Source organism: Lemur catta, chromosome 4 (genome assembly GCF_020740605.2).
Source record: "Lemur catta isolate mLemCat1 chromosome 4, mLemCat1.pri, whole genome shotgun sequence".
Classification (NCBI taxonomy): domain Eukaryota; kingdom Metazoa; phylum Chordata; class Mammalia; order Primates; family Lemuridae; genus Lemur; species Lemur catta.
In genome coordinates, this window is record NC_059131.1 from 50,142,538 (window position 1) to 50,166,582 (window position 24,045).

Here is a 24,045-nt window from a genome sequence, read left to right on the forward strand (position 1 = left end):
AAAAAAAAGGAGCCATCTTCTAGAATAGACTATTTTTAGTAGCAGAATTAGTGTGGAAAAGAATTGCGGTGCATATATAAATAGCTCTTCCTGGGAGTATAATGATAATTCTGGTTCTGCAATTTACAAAAGCAACCAAGAAAGGTTGGGGGAAATCTATTGTATTAGCAAAAGGAAAATTTTCATACTGGTATAAGTGACTAATAATATTTAGAAAGAACCTGGCTTGCCATTGAATATAGAGGATGTGGGGTGCATTTTAAAGACAATGGATATTAAAGGTGCATCCTTATATCACACAGGGCACTTGTTCAAATTCTGCCAGTCCACACTAGTCTTCTTCTGACTTTAGCCCACACTGACTCTCATATATTGAGTCATGTCATTTCACTTTAAGGAAGTGCTAAGTGAAATCAATGAAACAGCTGAACATTGATGAGTTCCAAGAATTGCAACATACCGAATAAAAAGAACAATGAAATCATTCATAGAAGAGGCCATTCATAAACAGCTTAGTTCCACTGTAGTAAAAAAATGAAGAACAAACTGGAGTGAAAGGAAAGTGTAGCTCAGGACTCTGGGTTTAAAAATTTTATCCAGCAGTTGTCAGCCCTCCAGGCTGTTGCGATGCATGTGATGGTGTTGCACTGTTGAAGAGCCAGCCTTGAGGCTTGGCTCCAAGCACTGTTTTGGTGTTGCAGAAGAATACCTTTGGGCAATGTTTTACACCTCTGAGAGTGGAATGACTCCTCCTGTGGAATTGGTCCCAGTCTGGGTACAAACGATATTTTCTGTTAAAAAAAAAAAAAGAACTTTGAGTTGTTAAGTTTAATTTCTGGCCTATTAAAGTTCTCATTATAGATTCTTTTGCTTAAGAGATACAACCAAGGTGTGACTATTTATTCAATGCATTCATTCCAGAAATATTTATTGCATGGCAGGCCCCATATTGGGCCAGGCACCGTTCTAGGCACATGGCATGTAACAGCAAGCAAAACATCCCTACCCTCACCAGGCTGATATTCAAATGGAGGAGACAGACAATAAACATAACAAATAATGAAATAAGGAAGTGTGTTAGAAGGTGGTGAGTGCTATAGGGAAATGGGGAGGGGGCGCAGATGGATCCAGCATGTGTGGAGAAGCAGGTCGCCATCTTAAGGGTAGGCTTTGTTGAGAAGTAACTTCAAGCAAAGACTTGAAAAAGGTGCAAATGGTTGGAGGAGGAGCATTCCAGGAAGTAGTAACACCTGGTACAGAGTCCCAGGAAAGCAGGAGCATTATGGCTTATTCCAGAAACAAGAGTGACTGGAGTATAGTGAGCCAGGAGGGAAGTGCAAGCAGGTCAGGCAGGGCCTGGGGCTGTGGAAGGATTTCAGCTTCTACTCTTTCCTTGTTCACTCTGAGTGAGACAGCTTTTCAGCAGAGAAGGAACTCAATTTGACTTTCATTTTAAAAGGGTCTCTCAGGCTCCTCTGTTGAGAACAAACAGAAGGGTACAAGGCAGAAACAGGGAGACTGTTCGGAGCCCACTGTAATGACCCAGGTGAGGGCTGGTCATGGTTCAGCCCAGGCTGTAGAGTGGCAGTGGAGAAAAGGGACCACATTCTGGATGTGTCCTGCAGACAGAAAAAAACAGGATTTCCAGGTGGGTGGGATGTGAGGTGGGAGAGAAGGAGAAGAGTCAAAGTGACTCCAAGGTTTTGGGCCTGAACAACTACAAAAAATGGAGTTGTCAGCCACTGACGTAAGAAGCTGCTGATAGAGCAGGCTTGGAGGTGGGCGGATCAGAAGTTCAGTTTTGGGCATATTACTTTGATTCCAAACGGGGAAGTCAGTGGGCAGCCGGATATATGAGTGTGGAGTTCAGAAGACAATCTGGGCGGGAGACATAATTTGGGAGTTTTAAGTACGTAGAAAACATTTATTTACTTACTCCCATCCTTTTAACACAAAAATTTTCAAACACACAGAAACGTACATATGTTTATTATGGTAAATATACCTTCTACCACCATTCAACAGTTGGGTTTTTTGTTTGTTTCTTTGTGTTTTTGAGAGAGAGTCTCACTCTGTTACCTAGGCTAGAGTGCTCTGGCATCAGCCTAGCTCACAGCAACCTCAAACTCCTGGGCTCAAGCAATCCTCCTGCTTCATCCTCCGAAGTAGCTGGAATTACAGGCACACACCACCATACCAGGCTAACTTTTTCTATTTTTTTAGTAGAGATGGGGTCTCACTCTTGCTCAGGCTGGTCTTGAACTCCTGAGCTCAAGCGATCCTCCCGCATCGGCCTCCTAGAGTGCTAGGATTACAGGCGTGAGCCACCGCTCCCAGCCAACAATTAACATTTTACCATATTAGCTCTATATTTCTCTATTAATAGATGCTTTTAGTTTATTTGTTTAACCGAACCATTTCAGAATTGGAAACACCTTGTTGCTTCACTCCTGAGCACTCCTGCATTCCTGAAAGGAATGTTGAGTCACAAGACTGAATGAGATAAGAGGAGGGATGAGTGCAGATAGTGACCAGGGCCACAAGGGGAGCCCTGGGGCACCCCAAGAGTAAAAGGTCTGGGAGAGGAGGAAGAATCTAGAAGGAGAAACCATTAAGGGAGGAGAAAATCAAGAACGTAGCTACAATGTCTAGCTGGTGGACATTCTCTTATGCTTGTTTAAATTTACCCAAATGTAAAAAGGCAGATATAAAAGACATTCACACAAATTGTTCTTCTAACTTCAGAGTTTCTTCTTCACACTTGTGGAGCAGATTATTTTTCCCTTGGTGTTCTTAAGACTTGGGTAATTATGAAAGGAATCAAATACCTCTTTTTTATGTGTGCGAGAGACAAGGTCTCCCTCTGTCACCTGGGCTAGAGTGCAGTGGCGTCATCACAGCTCGCTGCAACCTCAAGCTCCTGGGCTTAAGTGATTCTCAGGAGAAGCAGCTGGGACTACAGGCCTGTGCCACCACATCTGGCTAATTTTTCTTTTTTGTAGAGACAGGGTCTCGCTCTTGCTCAGGCTGGTCTCCAACTCCTGTTCTCAAGGGATCCTCCCACCTCGGCCTCCCAAAGTGCTAGGATTATAGGCATGAGCCACCCTGGCAGGGCCAAATAGCTCCTTTTGATTGTTTTAAATGAGCAACCTAATAAACCCAGGGGCATAGACTCCTTAAAGGAAGAAGAGGCCAAATTATAACATCGCTGTCTGAATTGGCAAAAAACTCAGTTCAGTTTTCAAAACTAACTCAGAACAAACCAATCGAATTCAGAGGCTAATTTAGGAAATTAGGAATGACAATTTTCATTTTTTTTAACCACAAAGCTAACCTTTTTTTTAAGGCGCTACTCACATCTACTTAAACAATATTTTTGGTTGAGAACTAAAAACATTTTCTTTGCCTTTAAACATTATTCATAGTCTAACCACGGCTGAGATGAACAGGATATCTGTAGCTTCAGAGCAAACTCCTACCCTGTACCTGGTCCTTGGGCATAACTCTGAAAAGATTAATTGTTAGGCAGGAGGTTGCTAAGCAGTCAAGCAAATATCATTCATTCTTGGGCTTCCTCAACTCTGGAACCCCTACCTTTGTGACTCAGGAAATAACAACCAACAAAATAAATCATACGTGGTACCAAGATTAGACAGGCACTTTACAATAAATAATAAAAATAGTCGACATTGGCTATATCTAGAAACACTGAGAAAAAAGACACTGGATTGAAAACCAAGGGAATGCTTGGGTCCAGCATTATGCATTTTATTCTCAGTCTCAGAGAAACTAAGTGTGGCCATTTGTGGGAGGCCAGAGAGCCATTTCTCCAGTAAAGAACTAATCAGCTTGGGGAGCATCTCTAAACCCTTCCTCAGACACAGTCCCTTCTATCTTCACCTTCAGTTCTTTGTCCAAGAACCTCCCCTATCTCATTTTCCAGCCAAGCACCAAGTTCAGAAGAGAAGCTACCATTTCCCAAACCTGCCTAGATTCAGAACAGTATCAAGTCCAGAACAGTATCAGCTCCATTCTGAGCCATAGGGAGGGATTAAAGGAAACAGAAGTAAAAAAGAGAAAAGGGGAAGAAAATAGACTCAGAAGAAAAGCGGAAGGGCAGGGAGAAGGGAAGAAAACGAGAGGAAGGTCTACGATGACTATTTTTCCACTTGGTATACTGTCTACTAAGTGTAGAAGGAGCAAAGAAAAAAGCGTTCTATTTTAAAATGAGCTGCTTCCACATTCTAGGAGGGTTGCCAAGGGATGCATCTTTTTGGAAAGAAAGGCACTGAAATGGGCTCTGTAATGCAGTGGCAGGTCCCTGGGCCTAGTCTGGAAGCAAGACATTTAGAAAAGAGGAATGAAATCACTCTGCATAATAACCTCAGAGGTTATCTAACCCAATTGGGCTGGGGAAACCTTTGCAGATTTGTTCTTTTGACGCAGACTTCCTTTTTCCACTTAATATGAATTTAAACTGTTGTTGCTAAGAACAGTTGTTAGTCTTGGGAGATTATGTTGAGTTTTGTCCAAGAGCTACCCACGGGCCACCAGGAATAGAGCTGTAGAATTGAACTGAGAGAACTGAGCAGGCCTACCTTGACTGTCCTAGTGGCAGAGGGTCCCCCAAATAATACTTGTAGCTAACACACAGAGCACTTACTATGTCTGAGCTGCTGCTCTGAGGGCTTTAATTTATTTCTCACAATAAAACCTTACGAAATAACTATTCCTCCAGCTTTATGGAAGAGGAAACAGGTACAGAGAGGTTAAAGAGGTCTGAGGTCACTCAGGTCCTCAAGTGGAAAAGCCATGTTGAGCCCAGGCAATCTGGACCTTTGGTACCAGGATGTTAACCACTTCACAAAACTGCTGTCTGGAGAGGACGGGCATTGGAGGGTTTGTGCTCCTCCTCCCACCCTGCCTAGCACATCTCCTCTGCCTGCTTCTTCCAGTCCTACACACCACCCCAGCCCCACTCCTGTAGGGTTATTTGCAAAATTCAGCTTGGGATGTGGACTGTTCCAGACTATTGTGGTTTGAGGGGTATCCTAGTAGTTGGGGGACGGTGGGGGTGATGGGAGCATGGGAGAAGCCAAGCCCTGTGGGCAGAAGGTAGAGAATTGCCAGGACAGCGAAAGTGTTGTTACTGTTAGCGGGCTGAGAGGCAGATTTGGAGGCGGCACAGCCTTCTCAGCCTCATCCTTCCTCTGAAGTGGCAGCACCCAACCAGGGGAGGACTTGGCCCCAGGAGGTGGCTTACCTGAGGGTTTTTGTGCTTCTCTTACAGCCATGTGCTTGACCCCCAGCACAGAGCCTGGAGTTTATGCTGGTTGAGTGGCTGAATAAGTGAATGAACTAACTTTGTCAGACGCACACTTTCTTCCTTGTTTGGGCCACATGCTGAGTTCTCCTTGCTGCTGTTGCATGGAGACATTTCCCTTTTTCTCAGGCTCTTCCCTAGTAACAAAGCATCTAGAGTAGATTTGAAAACATCTGTTTTTTTGTAAAGGCCCACGTGTCCATTTTGTGAGCACCCCTGCAGGGACAGGTGACCTAACATTAATTGGGTTCCACCTCCCTTGCTCCTTTCCTATTTTTTTTTTTTTTTTTTTTTGAGACAGAGTCTAGCTCTGTTGCCCAGGTTGGAGTGCAGTGGCATGATCATAGCTCATTGTAACCTTGAACTCCTGAGCTCTAGTGATCCTTCTACCTCAGCCTCCCAAGTAGCTGGGATGCCAGGAGTGCGCCACCACTAATTTCTTTTTCTTTCTTTTTCTTTTTTTAACCCCATATCCACTGGAATTGTTTTAGAGACGAGTTGTCGCTATGTTGCCCAGGCTGGTCTTGAACTCTTCCTGGCCACAAGCAATCCTCCAGACTTGGCCTCCCAAAGCACTGGGATTACAGGCATGAGCCACTGCACCTGGCCTACATGAATATATTTCTATCCATGAATTCATTGCATTTTCCTGATTCCTAGTGAGACTGAGCACCTTCTTCTATTTCCTCTTCTATGAATTTCCTTTTCATATTACTGGTCCATTTTTCTATTGTGTTGTCCTTTGTTTAATAATTTTAGGATTCTGTTTATTAGGGTGTTTACCATATTCTGTTATATTTATTGCAAACTTTTTCTTTTCACGTTGTTTATGGTATCTTTTGCCTTGCAAAAAAAAATAATTTTTATGTAGTCAAACATGTCTACTTTTCTCTTTAACTTGTCTGGGTTTTCTGTATTACTTAAGATCTCCCTACCCCAAGGTTATACAGATACTCTCTCATATTTCCTTTAATGTTTTATTTTGTGTATTTAGATTTATTTGTTAAAGCACCATATCAGACACTGCATGGGACATATAAAAATACCCTAGAGTGGGTAGGGAGTTTCCTCTATAGGAGAGATGAGGTTGGAAAACTAAGTTGGAGCTAGTTTTGTCTTCAAACTTTTCATATATAGTTGATGAAAAAGAAATGTATATACCATTACAAATCATTAGTCCAGCAGCTAGCCTCTCATTTGCTACTTTGTTAACAGGAAGTAGAAAAATAGTAACCACTTTATAAAATGAAATCAGGTGGGGATTTTTATATGCATTTTTATTTTATTTTTTAGAGATGAGATCTCTCTAAGTTGCCCAGACTGGACTTAAAATCCTGGGCTCAAGCAATCCTCCTGCAACAGCCTCCCAAGTGGCTGGGATGACAGGAGCACTCAAGATGAGGACTGTTAATCTGTGACTTTTTTTCCAGTGGTACTTGAAAAATGTGGTAGTCCTTGAAAATATTCTAGTTTCTTTCCAGGATATAACAAGGCCTAAGGATGAGTATTGAAATAGCTGGAAATAACTGCTTAAATTGAAATACCCAAGAAAGCCATTTGGGGCATGCAGCACTTACCAATGCAAAGCTCTCTTTGCTTTGCTCTCGTCAGATCCTCCCTCAAGAGCAATGTACCCTTTGACAACGGCCAGGAGATGGAGGAAATGAGGTCGCTAAACAAGAAAATTGCTATTGCCCCCATGACACATAATCTACAGTATCTGATTTCATACTTTTACAACAGGGACCAAAATACACTGTAGTTATCTTGAGCTAAGTTTAAATTTCTGAGAGTACAGACTTTGCACTTAACTTATTAAGCAGTGGAGAGCGGCTCAAAGTCTTTGAGGAAGTCTCACCCTAACTCACTTCAGGCAGTTTAATCTGGCAGCCACAAATGGGACACAGACAGAAGATACGAGACAAGCAAAATCTACGCTTACTGTTCCTGCTCGCCCCCTCCTGGTTGAGTAAGCTCGCATCACTAAATGATCCATTTTATTAATTGCAGCTGCTGACAAACACATTGCTTGATGCAGAAATTGCTGTCAGCCACGAGAGGGAAAAGTTCTTTTTTTTCTTTTTTTGGTTCCTAAGTTTTATTTAAGAACTCATACAAAATATTCCAGATAAATGAATTTTAATCCTCATCTTCGTCCTGGTTAACTTGGAAGTAAGGTAATTCATAACTCTCTTTGCTGTTAGCAACTACACAAAACCAATCACGTAGATTATTCTTCTTCAAGTATTTTTCAGTGAGGTATTTCAAATGCCTGTTAGAAAAAGGCACCTCAGAAGTGACAGTGATCTTGCTCTTGCTCCTCTCGATGGTCACAACTCCTCCCCTGAGATTCCCAGCTTTTCCGTTCACTTTGATTTTCTCTTGCAAAAACTGCTCAAAATGAGCAGCATCCATGGTTCCATCTTCTGCAGGGTGGCTGCAATCAAAAGTAAACTTCAGAACCTGCTTCTTTTTTTGCCCCGCTTTGCCACAAGCTTTTTCAGGGGTGCCATGGCGGCAGTGGAGGCAGAAAAGGGAAAAGTTCATTTCGAAAAAAGATAAAATGTAAACTTTCATGAGATTATTTCTTACCATTTGGTAGCAGATAAACCAACAGCCCATTCCACCTCTCCTGAAATGTTCTCATGGGTTGATTGAGGGGGGAAAGGATATGTTAGTTGGACTCCTTACAGTCATTTAAAATCCTTCCTTGAAGATATCTCCTCCCTTATAGATCAGAGAAAAGACCAGAACCAAAGCTGGCCTGGGGATATGTGGTGCTTGGAACTCCTCACCAGCTTCGTCTCCTCCCCTTCAGGGAGGAAGGCAGCCACGGCCTCTTTACTTCTGCTCCCTGGCTTGGTTTTCAAGGTTAGTCAAATACCCGGGACCACAGAGTGCCTGGGTTAATGATTTATCTAACTCGGGTAAAAGCCATATGCTACTGCAACCCTGAATTTTAGTCTATTTTTCAAACTAGTTAGCTATTACTCATGGATGATGTAGCTCAATGCCGTGTCACTGGACTGTTATAGAACATACGTGTACATTATGTTCACAGTGCTGCAAGGAGCAACAAAGAACTTCCCTTTTTGATAGTATAATGATCTTTTGATAACTCTGAAAGAGAAAAAAAAAAAAGAAGAAAAAAGTGACCCAAAGAAACAAGATCGCATTTGAGTAATGTTTAAATCAGATTGGATCTCAGATCTGGGGGCATTTTTAATGTGAATTTTTGTTGAAATATACATACAGAAAAGTGCACAGTACAGGTCATTGCTATTCTGCTTGGTGAATTTTCTCAAAGTGCACACTTGTGTAATGCTCACAGATTATAAAACAGAACATTGTCACAACCCCAGGAGTCCACTTGTCACCCGTACCAGTCACAAAACCCCCCATAGTTAGTCATATCCTCTCTTCTGACATAGTAGATTAGTTTTGCCTATTTTCAAACTTTATATAAATGGAATCATGTGTTTTGATACCTAGTTTCTCAACTTTAACTTTGTGAAGTTCATCTATGTTGTTGCATGAAGTTGTAGTTTGTTCATTCTCATTGATACATAGCATTTCACCATGTGTGTATACCACAATTTATTTATCCACTCTACCACTGATGGACATTTGGGCAGTTTCTAGTTCAGGTTATTTATGGATATTGCTGCTTGGAACATTCTTAAACCATATATACTCATTTCTATGGACATGTATACCTGATATACAATTTTATATACATAAAATTACATGTACATATACACATATGTATATATATTTTTAGTGTTAGTGGATATGGCCAGTTTTCCAAAGGGACTGTAGCTATGCACATTCTTGTTGCTGTATATCTTCACCAATACTTAGTAGAGTCAGCTGTCTATATCTGAGAGTTCCACATCCATGGATTCAACCAACCCCAGATGGAAAATATTTGGAAAAAAAACACAATAAAAAATAATACAAAAAATAGTATAATAACTATTTACATAGCATTTACATTGCACTGGGTATAATAAGATATCTAGAGATGATTAAAATTATAGAGAATGTGTATAGCTTATATGTAAGTACTATATATTTATATATATATAAAATGGTACTGATATAAAATGATACTTGAGCATCTGCGGATTTTGGTACCCAAGGGAAGTCCTGGGACCAGTCCTCCACAGATACAAAGGGACAACTATATTTTGTATCTTTTTTATTTTAGCCATTCTGGTGGGCATGTAGTAGTATCACATTGTAGGGTTTTAAAAATTTTTTATTGAGGTATACTATACATACATAAAATTGCACACATCGTAAGTATAGACCTTGGTGAATTGTGATGAACTGAACCCAACTGTGTCATCAGCACCCAGATCCAGAAACACTACATTACCACTATTCTTTTTTTTTTTTTTTTTTTTTTGAGACAGAGTGTCACTTTGTTGCCCGGGCTAGAGTGAGTGCCGTGGCGTCAGCCTAGCTCACAGCAACCTCAAACTCCTGGGCTTAAGCGAGCCTCCTGCCTCAGCCTCCCAAGTAGCTGGGACTACAGGCATGCGCCACCATGCCCGGCTAACTTTTTCTATATATGTTTTAGTTGGCCAGATAATTTCTTTCTATTTTTAGTAGAGATGGGGTCTCACTCTTGCTCAGGCTGGTCTCGAACTCCTGACCTCGAGCGATCCACCCGCCTCGGCCTCCCAGAGTGCTAGGATTACAGGCGTGAGCCACCGCGCCCGGCCTACATTACCACTATTCTAAAATCTTTCTCAAGTTCCCTTTTAATCACTACCCTCCCCCCCTTCACAGAGATAACCTTTATGCTGACTTTAAACTCATAGATTGGTTTTGACTGGCTTTTGTACTTTATGTAAATAAAATCATAAAGAAAGCACTTTTGTATGTCGGATACCTATTGCTCAACAGCAGCAGTGTATGAGAGTTCTTTCTGGTGGTTCCATTTTCTCACCAATGCTTGGCATTTTCCATCTTTTTAACTTATTCTGGTGGGTATGTAATATATTGCACTGTAATTTTATAATATATCACATTGTAATTTTAATTTGCTTTCCCCTGATAAATGAAGAAATTGAACATGAGTTTGCGTATTTATTGACCATTTGGGTCTCTTCTTTTGCAACATCTGTTCAAGCTTTTCTGCTATTCTTCTGTAGGACTGCCTGTCTTTTTCTTATTGATTTGTCAGTTTCTCATAAACATGCACTTGCCAATAACCCAACTATTCCACTATTATAGCTATAATAAATTAAAATACATTAAATATGTATAAATATTAAGTCCAAAATTATACTTTAAAAAATCTCATTGATCATCTTTGCAGAATGCTAGAGAACCAATTCATTATTTTGAAAACTAAGTAAAAGGAAAGAATCAAACATTTATTAAAAATGGACTATGGGTACAAGCAAAAACTTTGTAGACTTTCAACTAAAACTGAAAGTCTCATTACTTTGGATCCTTGAACATTAAAACGGAGACCACTCTGTTCTATGCTGCTAATAGTTTACTAAATTCTGTAAAGTAAATGGAATAAGGAAGAATGCTTTTATTGTACTTTTAAACAAACTTTTATTACAGCATAAGGTATTTTTAAAAGGACGAAGCATATTAAATAAAATGCTACGGCATTTACTTCTCTCTTGTAGGTTTATTTTAAATTATCACTTTGTCTTGCAAAAAGGGATTTTCACATGGCATGTGATTTGTCCATTCTGATAAACTTCTTTAAAGAGAACTGGCCTACCTAGTTTGCATCTTACTGTATAATTTTCTATCCTATCCTATGGGAGTGGAGACTACCTCATTAATGTTCAATGCCTTATTGAGGCAATTCACAGTAACTGCCATGCCATGGTATATAACCCATTCCAGAATAAAGGGTTTGAGGCAAATTATATCAATTACACTTTTCAAGGAAGAACAGGAAAATGGACTCTAAAATGAGAGAACTAATACAGAACAGGCGTCTACAAGTCTGCTCCTCATTATCAGGTCTTAAAGGGTATACTCATGAGAATGGTCACATCGAGTACGTATTACACTTCTTTTTTCACTCCTCAAGGCAACAGTATTCACAGATAAGGATAAATTCAAGAAAACAGAAATCCCAATGTTGCCAGATCGTTGTCTCAGACATTTGTATTAAACATCGCTGTAAAAGGCATTGTGCTAATTGTTAGAGTTACACAAGAACGTGAAACATAATCATTATTCTCAAAAGACTTCCACAAATAATAACTCACTTTGATTGAGTGCTTCCACGTACCATGCTTAGCACTGTGTGGGTATGTATCTTTTATATATATGAAGATATATAAACACATATGTATTTATATATCTTTATATCATCTTTAAATATAGTAATGAGACTTTAAAGATATAAAGATATATATCTTTATAACCTCACTACAACCCCCTCAAATAGGTTCATTACTCCTACTTTAAAAGTGGAGAAACTAAAGGTCAGGGAAGTTAAGTAACTTGTGCAACATCACAAAGCAAGTTAAGTAATGGAGCTGAGTTTGGAACCTTCACAGTCTGTCCCTAGGCTCTGAATATTTAGCTATTAAGCTATCCTCTCAACTGCAAGTTTGATCAAGAGACAGAACATTTACATATATTAGTTAAGATGTACAAATGGGTTGAACGTAGTGGCTCACGCCTATAATCCTAGCACTTTGGGAGGCCGAGGCAGGAGGACTGCTTGAGGCCAGGAGTTTGAGACCAGCCTAAGCAAGAGTGAGACCCCCATCTCTACAAAAAAATAGGAAAATCATCCTGGCGTGATGGTGTGCACCTGTAGTCCCAGCTACTCTGGAGGCTGAGGCAGGAGGATCGCTTGAGCCCAGGAGTTTGAGGTTGCAGTGAGCTGTGATGAGGTTACTACACTCTGGTCTGGGCGACAGAAGGAGACCTTGTCTAAAAAAAAAAAAAGATACACAAATGGGTAGGCTAGAGGCATTGGCTTTAGTCCTTACTCTGACATTTTAGTCAACTCAACTCTCTTTGTGTCTTATCTTTTTCATCTATCAAATGGGAATAACACTTATCTATGTAACCTATTTTTACATATCTTTATTATTATGATAATGATGTTAAATTACTTTGAAAAGACAAATACTATACAAATATAAATTGCTGTTATGATTTTTTTTTTACCTCCAGTGGGAAATGGAAGATAATTATTATCTTTCTAAAGCAATAAAGGGCACCATACCTGTCTCCTGTCTTGGTGAAGTCAAAGTCTAGATTGATATTCTAATTCAACAAACACTTACTGAGGGTCTACTAGGAACCTAGAAAGTGCTTGGTACTGCTTATATAACAGAGGGACAAGCCTGGCATGGAACCCTATCAACTTGGGAGGCTGAGGCAAGAGGATCGCTTGAGGTCAAGGGTTTGAGACCAGCCTGGGCAACATAGCGAGACCCATCTCTAAAAAAATAAAAAATATTAGCTAGACTTTGTGGTGTGTGTCTGTATTCCCAGCTACTTGGGAGGCTGAGGCAGGAGGATCACTTAAACCAAGGAGTTTGACGCTACAGTGAGCTATCATCACGCCACTGTACTCCAGCCTGGGTGACCGAGAGAGACGAGAGACCTCCATCTCTAAAAGGAAAAACAGAGAGAAAGAGAGAGAGAGATGGGGACAGTGAAGAGAGGAGGAGACTGCACGATGGACAGAAAATAGCAGGTCATTGGACTGAATGGCTTGGTAAGGTGAAAGGAGTGTTGCTGGAGGGTTATTTGAGAACATGGAAAGAAAGGAGAGGGTGTTTGAGTGAGTGAGGAAGGCAGTGAAGTTTCTGGTCTATGTTGTGATCACAGGAGTGGGTGGTGGTAACAGAGCAGAGGAAAGTGTGGCTGGAGACATGAAGTGAGAAAACTAAAAGGCCGGGACGGCTTGATTGAACTGGGAAAGAAAGTTCCAATTCACAGAAGGCTCAAGCTTCTGAGTTTTGTACAGGCTGACCCCTGCTGGTAAATTCTGGTAGAAGCCCAGGAAGCCAAATGGCTGGATTAAGTGGAACCCTGAAAAGCACTGCAAGAACTAGTCACAGGCAGCAAAAGAAGAGGATTATTTTTATTTAGACATACATTTTCACTTTTTGAAACACCTCTGCCAGTTTTTGGCTCAAAAAGTCCTCACAGCTAAAGCACCCTTTGTAAAAAATCGCTGGCTCATGTTATCAAACAATGAAAATGCAATGCATAAATAGGTGGGAGAAAACAAGTTTCTCCATAAATTTTGTTTGTACTTTCTTAGTGAAGTATAACATACATGTAATAAAATGCACAAATCTTAACTGTACAGCTATATCAAATTTTAGAAATGTATAAACCCATTACATTATGAATATAATCACCTAGATTAAAATATAGACTATTCCAGCAGACCTCCCAGAAACCTCTCTCACCCACTCGCTACTTACCCCACTATCCTGACTTCTAACAGCATACATTTGTTTTGCTTGTTCTTGAATGTCATATAAATGGAATCAAGCAGTATGAACTCTTGTATTTTGCCTCCTTGACTTAATACATGCCTGTGAAATTTACCCATATTGTGATAGTAGTTCATTCTTTTTTAAAAAACTCCATTTAAAAAATGTATGTGTGTGTGTGTGTGTGTGTGTGTGTGTGTGTGTGTGTGTGTGTGTGTGTGTGTGTGGTGAGTATATCACTAGGTATGAAATTAACTGGTCACTTTAAGTAGATTCTGCCAAAGATTTTCCAAAGAGGCATTCCCACCAGCAGTATATGATAATTTGTTTCACATATTTGCTAACACTTGGTATTGTTAGGTTTTTGTTTTGTTTCATATTATATTCTGGTGTGTATGTCCTCTCACCTCAGTCAATCAACAGAGGGGACCTCAACAGAATCTCTTGGAAAGTTTGACCTGAGTTTCTAGGAGTATGTGTGACACAGAGATAAGTTCTGAAAAAATTCTCTAGGCCAAAGTGGCCAGTGGTGGCAGAGTAGAGAGGGCTGCACTAGATGTGGACTATACTCCCTCTGAGGACAGGGCAAAGCATGGGTGGTTCTCACGGACCAAATGTGGATCCTGGGTCCCTCTTGGATCCTTCCTTGGAGAGGCCGTGGGATCCCAACAGTGAGGTGGCCTAAAAGACAACAGGGAGCAGTCAAAAATGGCAGTCAGAGGTGGCATTGCCAGAGTCTTGGGACCCGTCACCAGAGAGCTTAACATAGGGATTTCTGAGGGACTCAGGGAAGGATCAGCCCTGGGATCTCCATCTCCTAGAGGGCACTTTCACAGGGTGCCGGTCAGTACGATCTTTCCCTCTCTCCCTGTCCCAGAAGAGGAACTGAAGATGTGGTAAGGCTGGGGAAGAGGACAACCACAATGGAGAAGAGACCCAGAAGCTGACCATGCCCTTTTCCCGACTGTTGGCCTCCCAGCCTGAAGCAGGTCAGAGCTGGGAGACAGGCAGAAGGTTCAAATGAGGTAAGAGTGTAGAGTTCTGATTAAGACACTAGTCTGAAGTATTAATTTCAAAAATATCCCTAATAAGCCCCTTTCCCAAAACTTGCAGCCCCTGCAGAATTGCTTGCTTCATTTTATGACAACTTCATCCTTCCAGTTGCTCAGGCCTAGAGCCATCAAGTCATCCTTCTATTTTCTCTCACACTCCACATGAACAAATTCTGCCACCTCTACTTTAACATGCTTTACATTTTTAAACAGGAGAATGGTCAAATATGTTTTTGGTGTTGTCTGTATTTGGATGTCCTGAATTATTAATTGTTGGCCAACATTCAGGAAAGTAAGAATTAGTATAGTTTGTATGTTTTCCAAGATTACGAAGAAATACTCTTTCCCTTCTTTTGTACATGCCTGTGCTACTAAAGGCTAAATCCTCAAGATGAAGACTAAAATGTAAGGAGATAACTAATAATTCATTAAAGTGAACTGATTGTGGTTGCTACTAATTCACATTTCATACAGTTCAATACAAAGAGATTCTTTGGAGGGCATCCACGTGGGCTTCAGGACAGTGCCCTATGTTCTTGTTCCTCTCACCTGCTCAAACATCTTTCCCTTCTATGAAGAAAGGGAGTGTGGACATCAGCAAGATGGCAGAATAGGATGTTCCAGCACTCATTCTCCATAGAAACATCAATTTGAACAGCTACCCATGCATGAAAATACCTTCACAGGAGCTAATGACACCAGATGAAAGATGACAGCCCCTGGATGCTGACTGAAATAAGAACAGACACACTGAAAAGGGCAGGAAGGATAGTTTTATATTACCTGTATCACCCCTTCTCCAACCCCAGTTAGCACAGCATGGAGATACCCTCTATTCAGAGGAAGGAGAGGGAAGTGAGCACCCAACTTAGCCTTGGACCCCCAACACCAGGCTTACCCCAGTAAAATGCAGTGATAAGGCCCACATGGCCCCAGATTCTAGGGTAGTAACTACAGACTGAGACTCCAGGCTTCCCCCAGTGCCAGGCCAGATCCTGCAGCCCCAGGCTTCAGGCCTGCTTGGCAGATTCAATCACCAAGCCAGCCCCCACAGCCCTAGTCATCAGGCCAGCACCCAAGGACCTAGCCTCTATCTATGTCTCTTCCCTGCAGATATAGGTTCTAGGCCCACCCAGTGCCAGGCTAGCCCCTATAGCTCCAGGCTTCAGGCCTGCTCCATGTTCCAGACCAGCCCAGGGCCAGTTCACCCACACAGCATCAGACTTAAGGCCCACCCTAGTGCCAGATCAGCAGCCCTGGCTTCAGGTACCAGGCTAATACCCACGGACACAGGCTCTAGGCCTGCCCAGTGCCAGGTTGGTCCATGCAGCCCCACATTCCAGCAGACATAGGGTACAAGCCCATCCTAGTAGAAATCAGTGCTGAGCCAGCTCCCCCAGCCCAGACTCCAAGACCATTGTTATAGACCCAGGTTTATAGGCTGGTCCCTAAGACCCCAGGACTCAGGCCACTAAGGCCCCAGGACTCAGGCTAGTCCTCACAGACCTAGCCTCCAGGCCAATACCTGCCCACCCAACCTCCAGAATGGCAGCCATGGACTCAGGCTCCAGGCCAGCCCTGATCACATCAGGCTAGCACTCACAATCCAAGACTCTAGACTGGCCCCTGTGTATCCAGGCTGTATATGTGCCCCAGCACCAGGCCAGCCCTAGGCTCTAGGCTGGTCCCTATGGCCTCAATGCCCACTGGCCCCAGTGTGCAGGCCTGCTCCAGAAGACTCAGAGTCCAGGCCAACCCCAGAAGATGCCAGTACCAGGCTGGTCCCCATAGACTAAGGTTCTAGGACCACCCTTGCAGGCCCAGGCACCAAGCCCATCCCAGTATGAGCCATCCTATCCCTTGGGCTCAAGGCTGACTCTGGTGCTAAGTCAGCCCCTGTGGAACCAGGCTTCATGCCCAATCAACAGGTCCACCCCAATGGATCCAGTCTCCAGGCCTAACCCCCAGACCCAGCTACCAAGCATATTCATGGGCTGACCCAGGCCCCAGGCCAGCTTATCTGAGTAGCAAGCCTGGTGAAAGGCTTTTCCAGGCAAAGCCAGTCTGCAAAGACTGCAATAAGTCCCTGCTTCTTTAAGTGCATAACTACAAGGATCAAGAACAATCAGGGAAACACGACACCACCAAAGAAACAAAATAAAGTACCAGTAACTGACCCTAAAGTAATGAAGATTTATGCCAGGAGTTCGCAACTCTCCCAACAAATCGGGTCCCAGGCAGGAACGTCGCAAGAGATTGGAAATAAAAGAGGCAGAGACAAAGTATATATTAAAGTGAAGGGGAAATCAGGGGTCCTCCAGCATTCCCGTGTGCCAGGAGGCCACAAGTGAAGTCCCACATTAGTATTTATTCTTTCAGCAAACAATTATTATCAGTCACCGATTTACATGTACATATCATGAGTTTAAGTTTCAAGATCCCCCAAAGTAACAATAAACTAGCTAAGCATACACAAGTTAAAGATAAAATCATGAGTCAGCAGTAAAATGTATAATCTAAACTGGAACAAAGAGGCCCCGTACTTCTTTCTACTTTATCCAGTTCCTCATCTACTGAGACATGAAGTCAGGAGAGAGATAGGAACATTGCTTCAGGCTTAGAATAGCAAACTGCTCTTATCTGCTGGGCTGACATCCTTTGATCATTCTCTGCACCTTGGGGACCCCAGGTCCGTTTGCAGACATCCAGGCTGTGGCCCTCAGGCTTCGAGGTGGGGTCCATTTGCAGACATACCCAATTAGTGGAATGTTCCCCTTAAGGTCGAGCAGCTTTTGCTCAGTGAACTGACATGTCCACAGGTCGCTCTTTGGCAAAGTCCTGTCCCACTCCTGGGGTTCTCATGTCTCAACCTTAACCCTCAACAGATTTATTAACTGCCAAACAAATAATTCAAAACAAGCTCAGCCAATACAGAGAAGCAATTCAATGAAATAAGGAAAACAATGCTGCATGCAGTGACTCACACCTGTAATTCCAGTAATTTTGGGAAGCCAAGGCAGGAGGAACATTTGAGGCCAGGAGTTCAAAATTAGCCTGGGCAACATAGCAAGACCCTGTTTCTACCAAAAAAATTTAAAAATTAGCTGGGCATAGTGGTATGTGCCTATAGACTCAGCTACTCAGGAGGCTAAGGTGGGAGGATCACTTGAGCCCAGGAATTTGAGACTGCAGTGAGCTATGATCGTGCCACTGCACTTCAGCCTGGGCAACAGAGTGAGACCTCATCACTAAGAATAACAGAAAATATAAAATAAAATAATGAAATCCTAAAAACAACCAGTGACCAAAATGAGAAATTTAACAGAGATTGAAAATACTAAAACAAACAAACAAATGAACAAACACAAAACACAAAACACTGGGGCTGATAAATACAATGAATGAAATGAAAAATGCAATAAAGGGCACCAACAAAATAATTGATTAAGCAAAAGAAAGAATCCATGAATTCTAAGACAGATTATTTGAAAATATACGGTCAGAGGAAAAAAGAAAAAAATGAAAAGGAATAAAGCAAACTTATGTGATTTATGGTATAGCATCAAAAAAGGAAATATTTGAATTATCGGATTTTAGGAAGGACAAGAGAAAAACTAAAGGCCAGAATGCTTATTTAAATAAATAATAGCAAAAAAAAAAAAAACCCAACTTTTCACATCCAAAAAGCTCAATGAACTCCAAGTAGGATAAATATAAAGAGATCCATATCCAAACACCTAGTAGTAAAATTGCTGAAAGACAAAGAAAAAATCTTGAAAGCAATAACAACAATAAAAAGCAACTAGAAGAATGATTAACAACCAACTTCTCAGCCGAGAATAGCAGGTCACACCTGTAATTCTAGCACTCTGGGAGGCCGAGGTGGGAGGATCCCTTAAGTCAGGAGTTTGAGACCAGCCTGAGCAAGAGTGAGACCCCATGTCTACTAAAAACAGAAAAAATTAGCCAGGTGGCGTGGCACGTGCCTGTAGTCCCAGCTACTTGGGAGGCTGAGGCAGGAGGATCGCTTGAGCCCAGGAGTTGGAGGTTGGTGTAAACTAGGCTGATGCCACGACACTCTAGCCAGGGTGACAGAGCGAGACTCTGTGTCAAAACAAAAAAAAACCCAACCAACTTCTCATCCGAAATAAAGGAAGTCAGAAGGCAGTGGAATGACATATTCAAATTGCTGAAAGTGGCAACCAAGAATCTTATGTGCAGCAAAACTATCTTTCAAAAAGCTAGGCCAGGCATGGTGGCTCATGTCTGTAATCCTAGCACTGTGGGAGGCCAAGGCAGGATCAGAGTTTGAGACCAACCTCAGCAAGAGTGAGACCCCATCTCTACTAAAAATAGAAAGAAATTAGCTGAGAAACAAACAAACAAACAAAAAAATAGAAAAAATTAGCCAGACATGGTGGCGCATGCCTGTGGTCCCACCTACTTGGGAGGCTGAGGCAGGAAGATTGCTTGTGCCAGGAGTTTGAGATTGCTGTGAGCTATGCTGACATCATGGCACTCTAGCCCGGGCAACAGAGCAAGACTCTGTCTTAAAAAACAAAAAAACAAAAAGATAAACAAAAACTGAGAATTCATTCTTAGCAGACTCTCCTTATAAGAAACATTAAAGGAAGGTTTTCATACTGAAAGCAAGTGACTCCAGACAGTAATTCAAATGCACGTGAAAAAAATAAAAATAAAGAGTACTGATAAAGGTAATTATTTAAAAAGGATAAATTTATATTTATTCTCCATCTCTTAACTGATTTTAAAGCAATTGTGTAAAATGAAATGTATGTAATTGTATTGTTTGGCCTATAACATGTACAAATGTATTATGTTTGACAATAGCAGTGCAAAGTAGATGGTGGGAGCAAAGCTTTATGGAGTAAGAAAATTGCACAAGATGGTGACTCTAAATCACAGAAACAAATGAGGAGACCAGTAATAGTAAATAAGAAGGTTAATAAAATAAACTCTATAAACATACACCTGCTCTCTCTTTTCTTCTCTTACCTTCTTTACTACACATAAAAATATGTAAAGTTATAATTATAATAATGTATTTTGAGTTTTATCATATATAGACATAACATATATGAGAGTAATAGTCCAAAAAGGGGAAAGAGCAGGTAGAGATATATAGGAGTAATGTTTCTCTGTCTCAGTGGAACTGAGTTAGTATAAGTTTGTAACTTCCAACTCCCAGACTCAAGCAGTCTTACCACCTCAGCCTCCCAATTAGCTGGGACTACAGGCATACACCACCACACACCACCCCACCTGGCTAATTTTTAAATTTTTTGTGGAGATGGGGCTCCCTATGTTGCCCAGGCTGGCACCAAACTCAAGTTATTCTCCTGCCTTAGTCTCCCAAAGTGCTGGGATTACAGGCATGGGCCACCACTCTCAGCTTTAGTTTTAAAATAATACAAAAATATGTTCCCTGGCCATAAAGGAATGAAATAGAAATTTGGGACACTCACAAATATATGAAAATCAAACAACACATTCCTAAAGAATCAATTGGTCAAAGAATAAATCACAAAGGAAATTATAAAACACTTTGGGATGAATGAAAATGAAAACATATCAAAACATAAACAATTTAGCTAAAGTAGTCCTCAGGGGGAAATTTATAGCTATATTTATAGCTATATTAAGTATATTAAATAAATGTCCTATATTAAAAAAGATCTTGGGCCAGATCCAGCAATTCCACTCCTGGATGTATATCTAAGAGAAATGAGAAATAAAAACACACGTTCATACTAAAACTTGTACATAAATGTTCTTAGCAACATTATTCATAATAGCAAAAAAAATGGAAATGCCCCAAATGTCCAACTTGTAAATGGACAAATAAAATGCGGTATGTCCATAACAGGATATTATTCAGCAATGAAAAGAAACAAAGTACTGATACATACTACAACATGGATGAGCCTTGAAAACATTATACTAAGTGAAGAAAGCCAGTCACAAAGGACAATGTAACATATGATTCCATTTATATAAAATATTCAGAACAGGTAAATCCAAAGAAACAGAAAATAGATGGGTGGTTGCCCAGGTCTGGAGGAATTGGGTGTGATAGCTAACGGGTATGGGTTTCCTTTTGGTGTAATAAAGTATTCTAAAAATGATTTTGGTAGTGGTTGCCTAACTCTGTGAATGTACTAGAAGCCATTGAATTATATACTTTGAATGGATGAATTTTATGGTATACTAATTATATCTCAATAAAGCTGTTTTTTTTAAAAAAGAAGCAAATGAGTTACAAATTTCCAAAAGGAAACTGATGAAATGATGATTCAAAATAATAAAGAAAACGGTGTTTGCAGGTAACTTTACCTAAAAGACTATGAAGGCTTTGAAAAATTATTTAATCATGTAAAATGTTTGAACAATGAAAATATTAAAAATATTGATAATGGTATTTTTCTACTTGATCATTTTCTCTCCTTCCTTTTTGTTACAAAACCACATTTTTATGTCTTTGTAAGTCACTATATTCGGTTCAAAGTCCTTTTCACTTCAAATACAATTTCATAAACAAAGGAATAGAAAAAAAGAATTATTTTATTACATATGTATATAAATTTAAATTATTAAAATTGATACAATATGAAAACCAATCCTAGTTGCTAAGAAAGAACATAATAGGCTCCATCATTTGAATCTACTCTCAGAAAAACCTATCATGCATAAAAAAGTCTAATTTTTCTCATTTGTTTTATCTTTGAAGTGGTTTCTTAATGGAAGTAAGAACCCCAGTCAGCCAAATGAAGTTAAGGATATCTTTGTAAAAAATCTGTGTCTGGCTGAGAATTACATGTATGTCTCCTTTGACTTCATCTTCTCTAACCAAATTATGTGTTTTTATCTCTAAACTGTTTCTTTATCATTAGCAATTGTAATTTCAGAGTTGTTAACAATTTGGCTGTACTTTTTATATAAGCCTTTTTATTTTAACCTTATTTATATCAGTTCCCCTAAGTCTGATGACACTTGAGAATTTATGAATGCTTTCTTTTAGAATGTGCTCTAGAAACAAAATGCTGGAAAAAACTTATGAAGCAAATGGTATTTTCTCTCTCTCTCTCTTTTAAACCTCTTGTAGTTATTTTACATCATCTTTTCAACTCTGTCCCACTGGATGCTAATTCTTTAACCAAGGTTTAGGTCTTAGTTATTTTGAGGCCAGGTACTCCAGCATCAGAAACAGCTGTAAAATCTATAAAGAACGCATGGAAAAGCAGAAAAGCAATCACAAAATGAGCCTAGAAAGATGGGAAAACATGTTCTGATTAATGGGCTCTGGGAAGGTAATTATTGAAAATGAGAGAAAGGCACACTCTTGGCACTCTAAATGCTTTTCTCTCCACACAGGAACTCGGAGGCATCAAGTGGAGAGGCACGAAACATAATAAAAAGAAGAGCGCAGGGTGAGGGGCTAAACAGGAAGACGGAGTGTCAGCACATACACTTGGATATTTTTAGCACCGGAGGTAGGACAACTCAACAGTTTGGGTTCAGGTGGAGGACAGCAGGTGAGGGAAAGGTTCATAGAGGTTGTGACAAACTAAATTACTCATTCCTAATTCTAACACTTCCTTTATTATAGGAGTAATAAATTGAACCAAATTGCAAAGATGGGGAATTACAAGGAATAATGGGGGATAGAGTAGATGAATTGAGTAATAATGGAAGGTTTGTGCAGGGGAGTGGTGCCAGAAAACACTAGAAATCTAGGGAAGACTTAAATTGTGGGAGTCCTCAGATGTCAGGGCAAGGAACTGGACTCCAGGGAGAAAGGAAGGGTTTTTAGCAGGGAAGCAAAATGATGAGCACAGGGTTTTAGGGAGATAAATTTACCAACATAAAACAGAATGGAGGGGGAGAGAGAGCAGAGGCAAGAAAATTAGACAGCTAAGTTGCTTGTAGCGCAGAGCAAAGGCCTTAAAGATGTGTATATAAAGCAATTCTGCTTCTGGGAATTTATGTCCTAAGAATTATGTACACAAAAGATGCTTACTGCAATGTTGTTATAAAATGTTTCTAGAAACACTTTTAAGAGCAATCTTTAGCAGCTAAATTTTTGCACATGTTCTTCCTTATTTCCTAAAGTTCTATCTATAAAAACTTCCAAACTTGCTAATAGAAATAAATCATTATTATATTTTGATCCATAATACTCAAGTGACTTACAATGATATAGTGATACAGCTACACACACATACACACACACGCACACATACACTGCTGTATAAGCTTCTGACAACAGACCTATCAATGTATTGCTCAAATATATTGGTAATGGAATTGAGATGAAATTACATTCCCCCATGGATAATGGAGGCTTCTTTCATGATCACCATCTAAATTGACATAGGAGCAGGGCATGCAGCTCAATCAGAGGAGGGTAAGAATCCATTAGAGGAGATGCTCTGGGGCAACTACTTGATTTTTCATGTTAATATCTTATCTCTAAACTACACTATACCATCATGGGCATCATTGTAAAAAAATAAACAAATTACACTATAAATTCAATAAAGTTAGGGATATAATACCATCTAGAAGAAGAAAGAGAATGGGATTTCTTTAATCATCAAACAAAAATTTGTCCCCTCATTGGACCCATCTTGACCCAAATCTAGTGGTCAGTCAATCCCATAAAACTCGCTTTTATTTAGGTTACCTAAACCAATGACTGTTGCAAGGGAGATGGAATTATCCTGATTAAATTAAACCAATCAGAGCCCTCCCTTGGAGCTGGGGATGGGGATCCATCAGTATATATGCCCCTCAAATTTTGTAGCAGCTACATCATGAGCAAGGAGTAAATGGCTGTTGCTAAAATGTATATCCTTAAGATGAAATTAAAGCCTATGACAGCAGAATTCAAGTGTCACAATAAACTACACTGTATTGTAATTTTAAAAAACCTTGGCAGACATGATCATGGAACTGCTGACAGTAATCTGAGAAATTTTGAAGAACAGATGAAATACTGAAAGACTAGCCACTTGTAGACCATATTAAAAGTCATATGGGAGTGGTGAGGGACAGATAGGGGATTGACTATATCAACTAATATACCAACTTCAACCAACCATAGGACAGTGGCTCTCAACTTTTAGTGAGGCATTTTTTAAATACTACCGTTTTTGGTGAATTGAAAGTGTTACTCAAAGTAACACTAAACAAGTCA

The 24,045-nt window shown here is 40.4% G+C and overlaps 1 long non-coding RNA gene, 1 other non-coding gene and 1 pseudogene across 7 annotated transcripts in view; 1 reads left to right on the forward strand and 2 right to left on the reverse strand.

The window, feature by feature from the left end:
* Window positions 1-24,045, reverse strand: part of LOC123636984 — a 46,228-nt gene that overhangs the window by 1,977 nt on the left and 20,206 nt on the right. For 4 of the 6 annotated variants that reach the window (XR_006734722.1, XR_006734724.1, XR_006734723.1 and 1 more), the window contains 2 exons: window positions 14,388-14,457; window positions 461-791 (listed from right to left, as the gene is read on the reverse strand). This is a non-coding gene — a long non-coding RNA (uncharacterized LOC123636984). The remainder of the gene's footprint in view (window positions 1-460; window positions 792-14,387; window positions 14,458-24,045) is intronic. The other 2 variants (XR_006734725.1, XR_006734726.1) reach the window with 2 other exon arrangements.
* Window positions 596-786, forward strand: LOC123637617. Its single transcript, XR_006734971.1, has one exon. It is a non-coding gene; the product is annotated as a small nucleolar RNA SNORA74 (small nucleolar RNA).
* LOC123636983 lies at window positions 6,650-7,836 on the reverse strand (annotated as a pseudogene).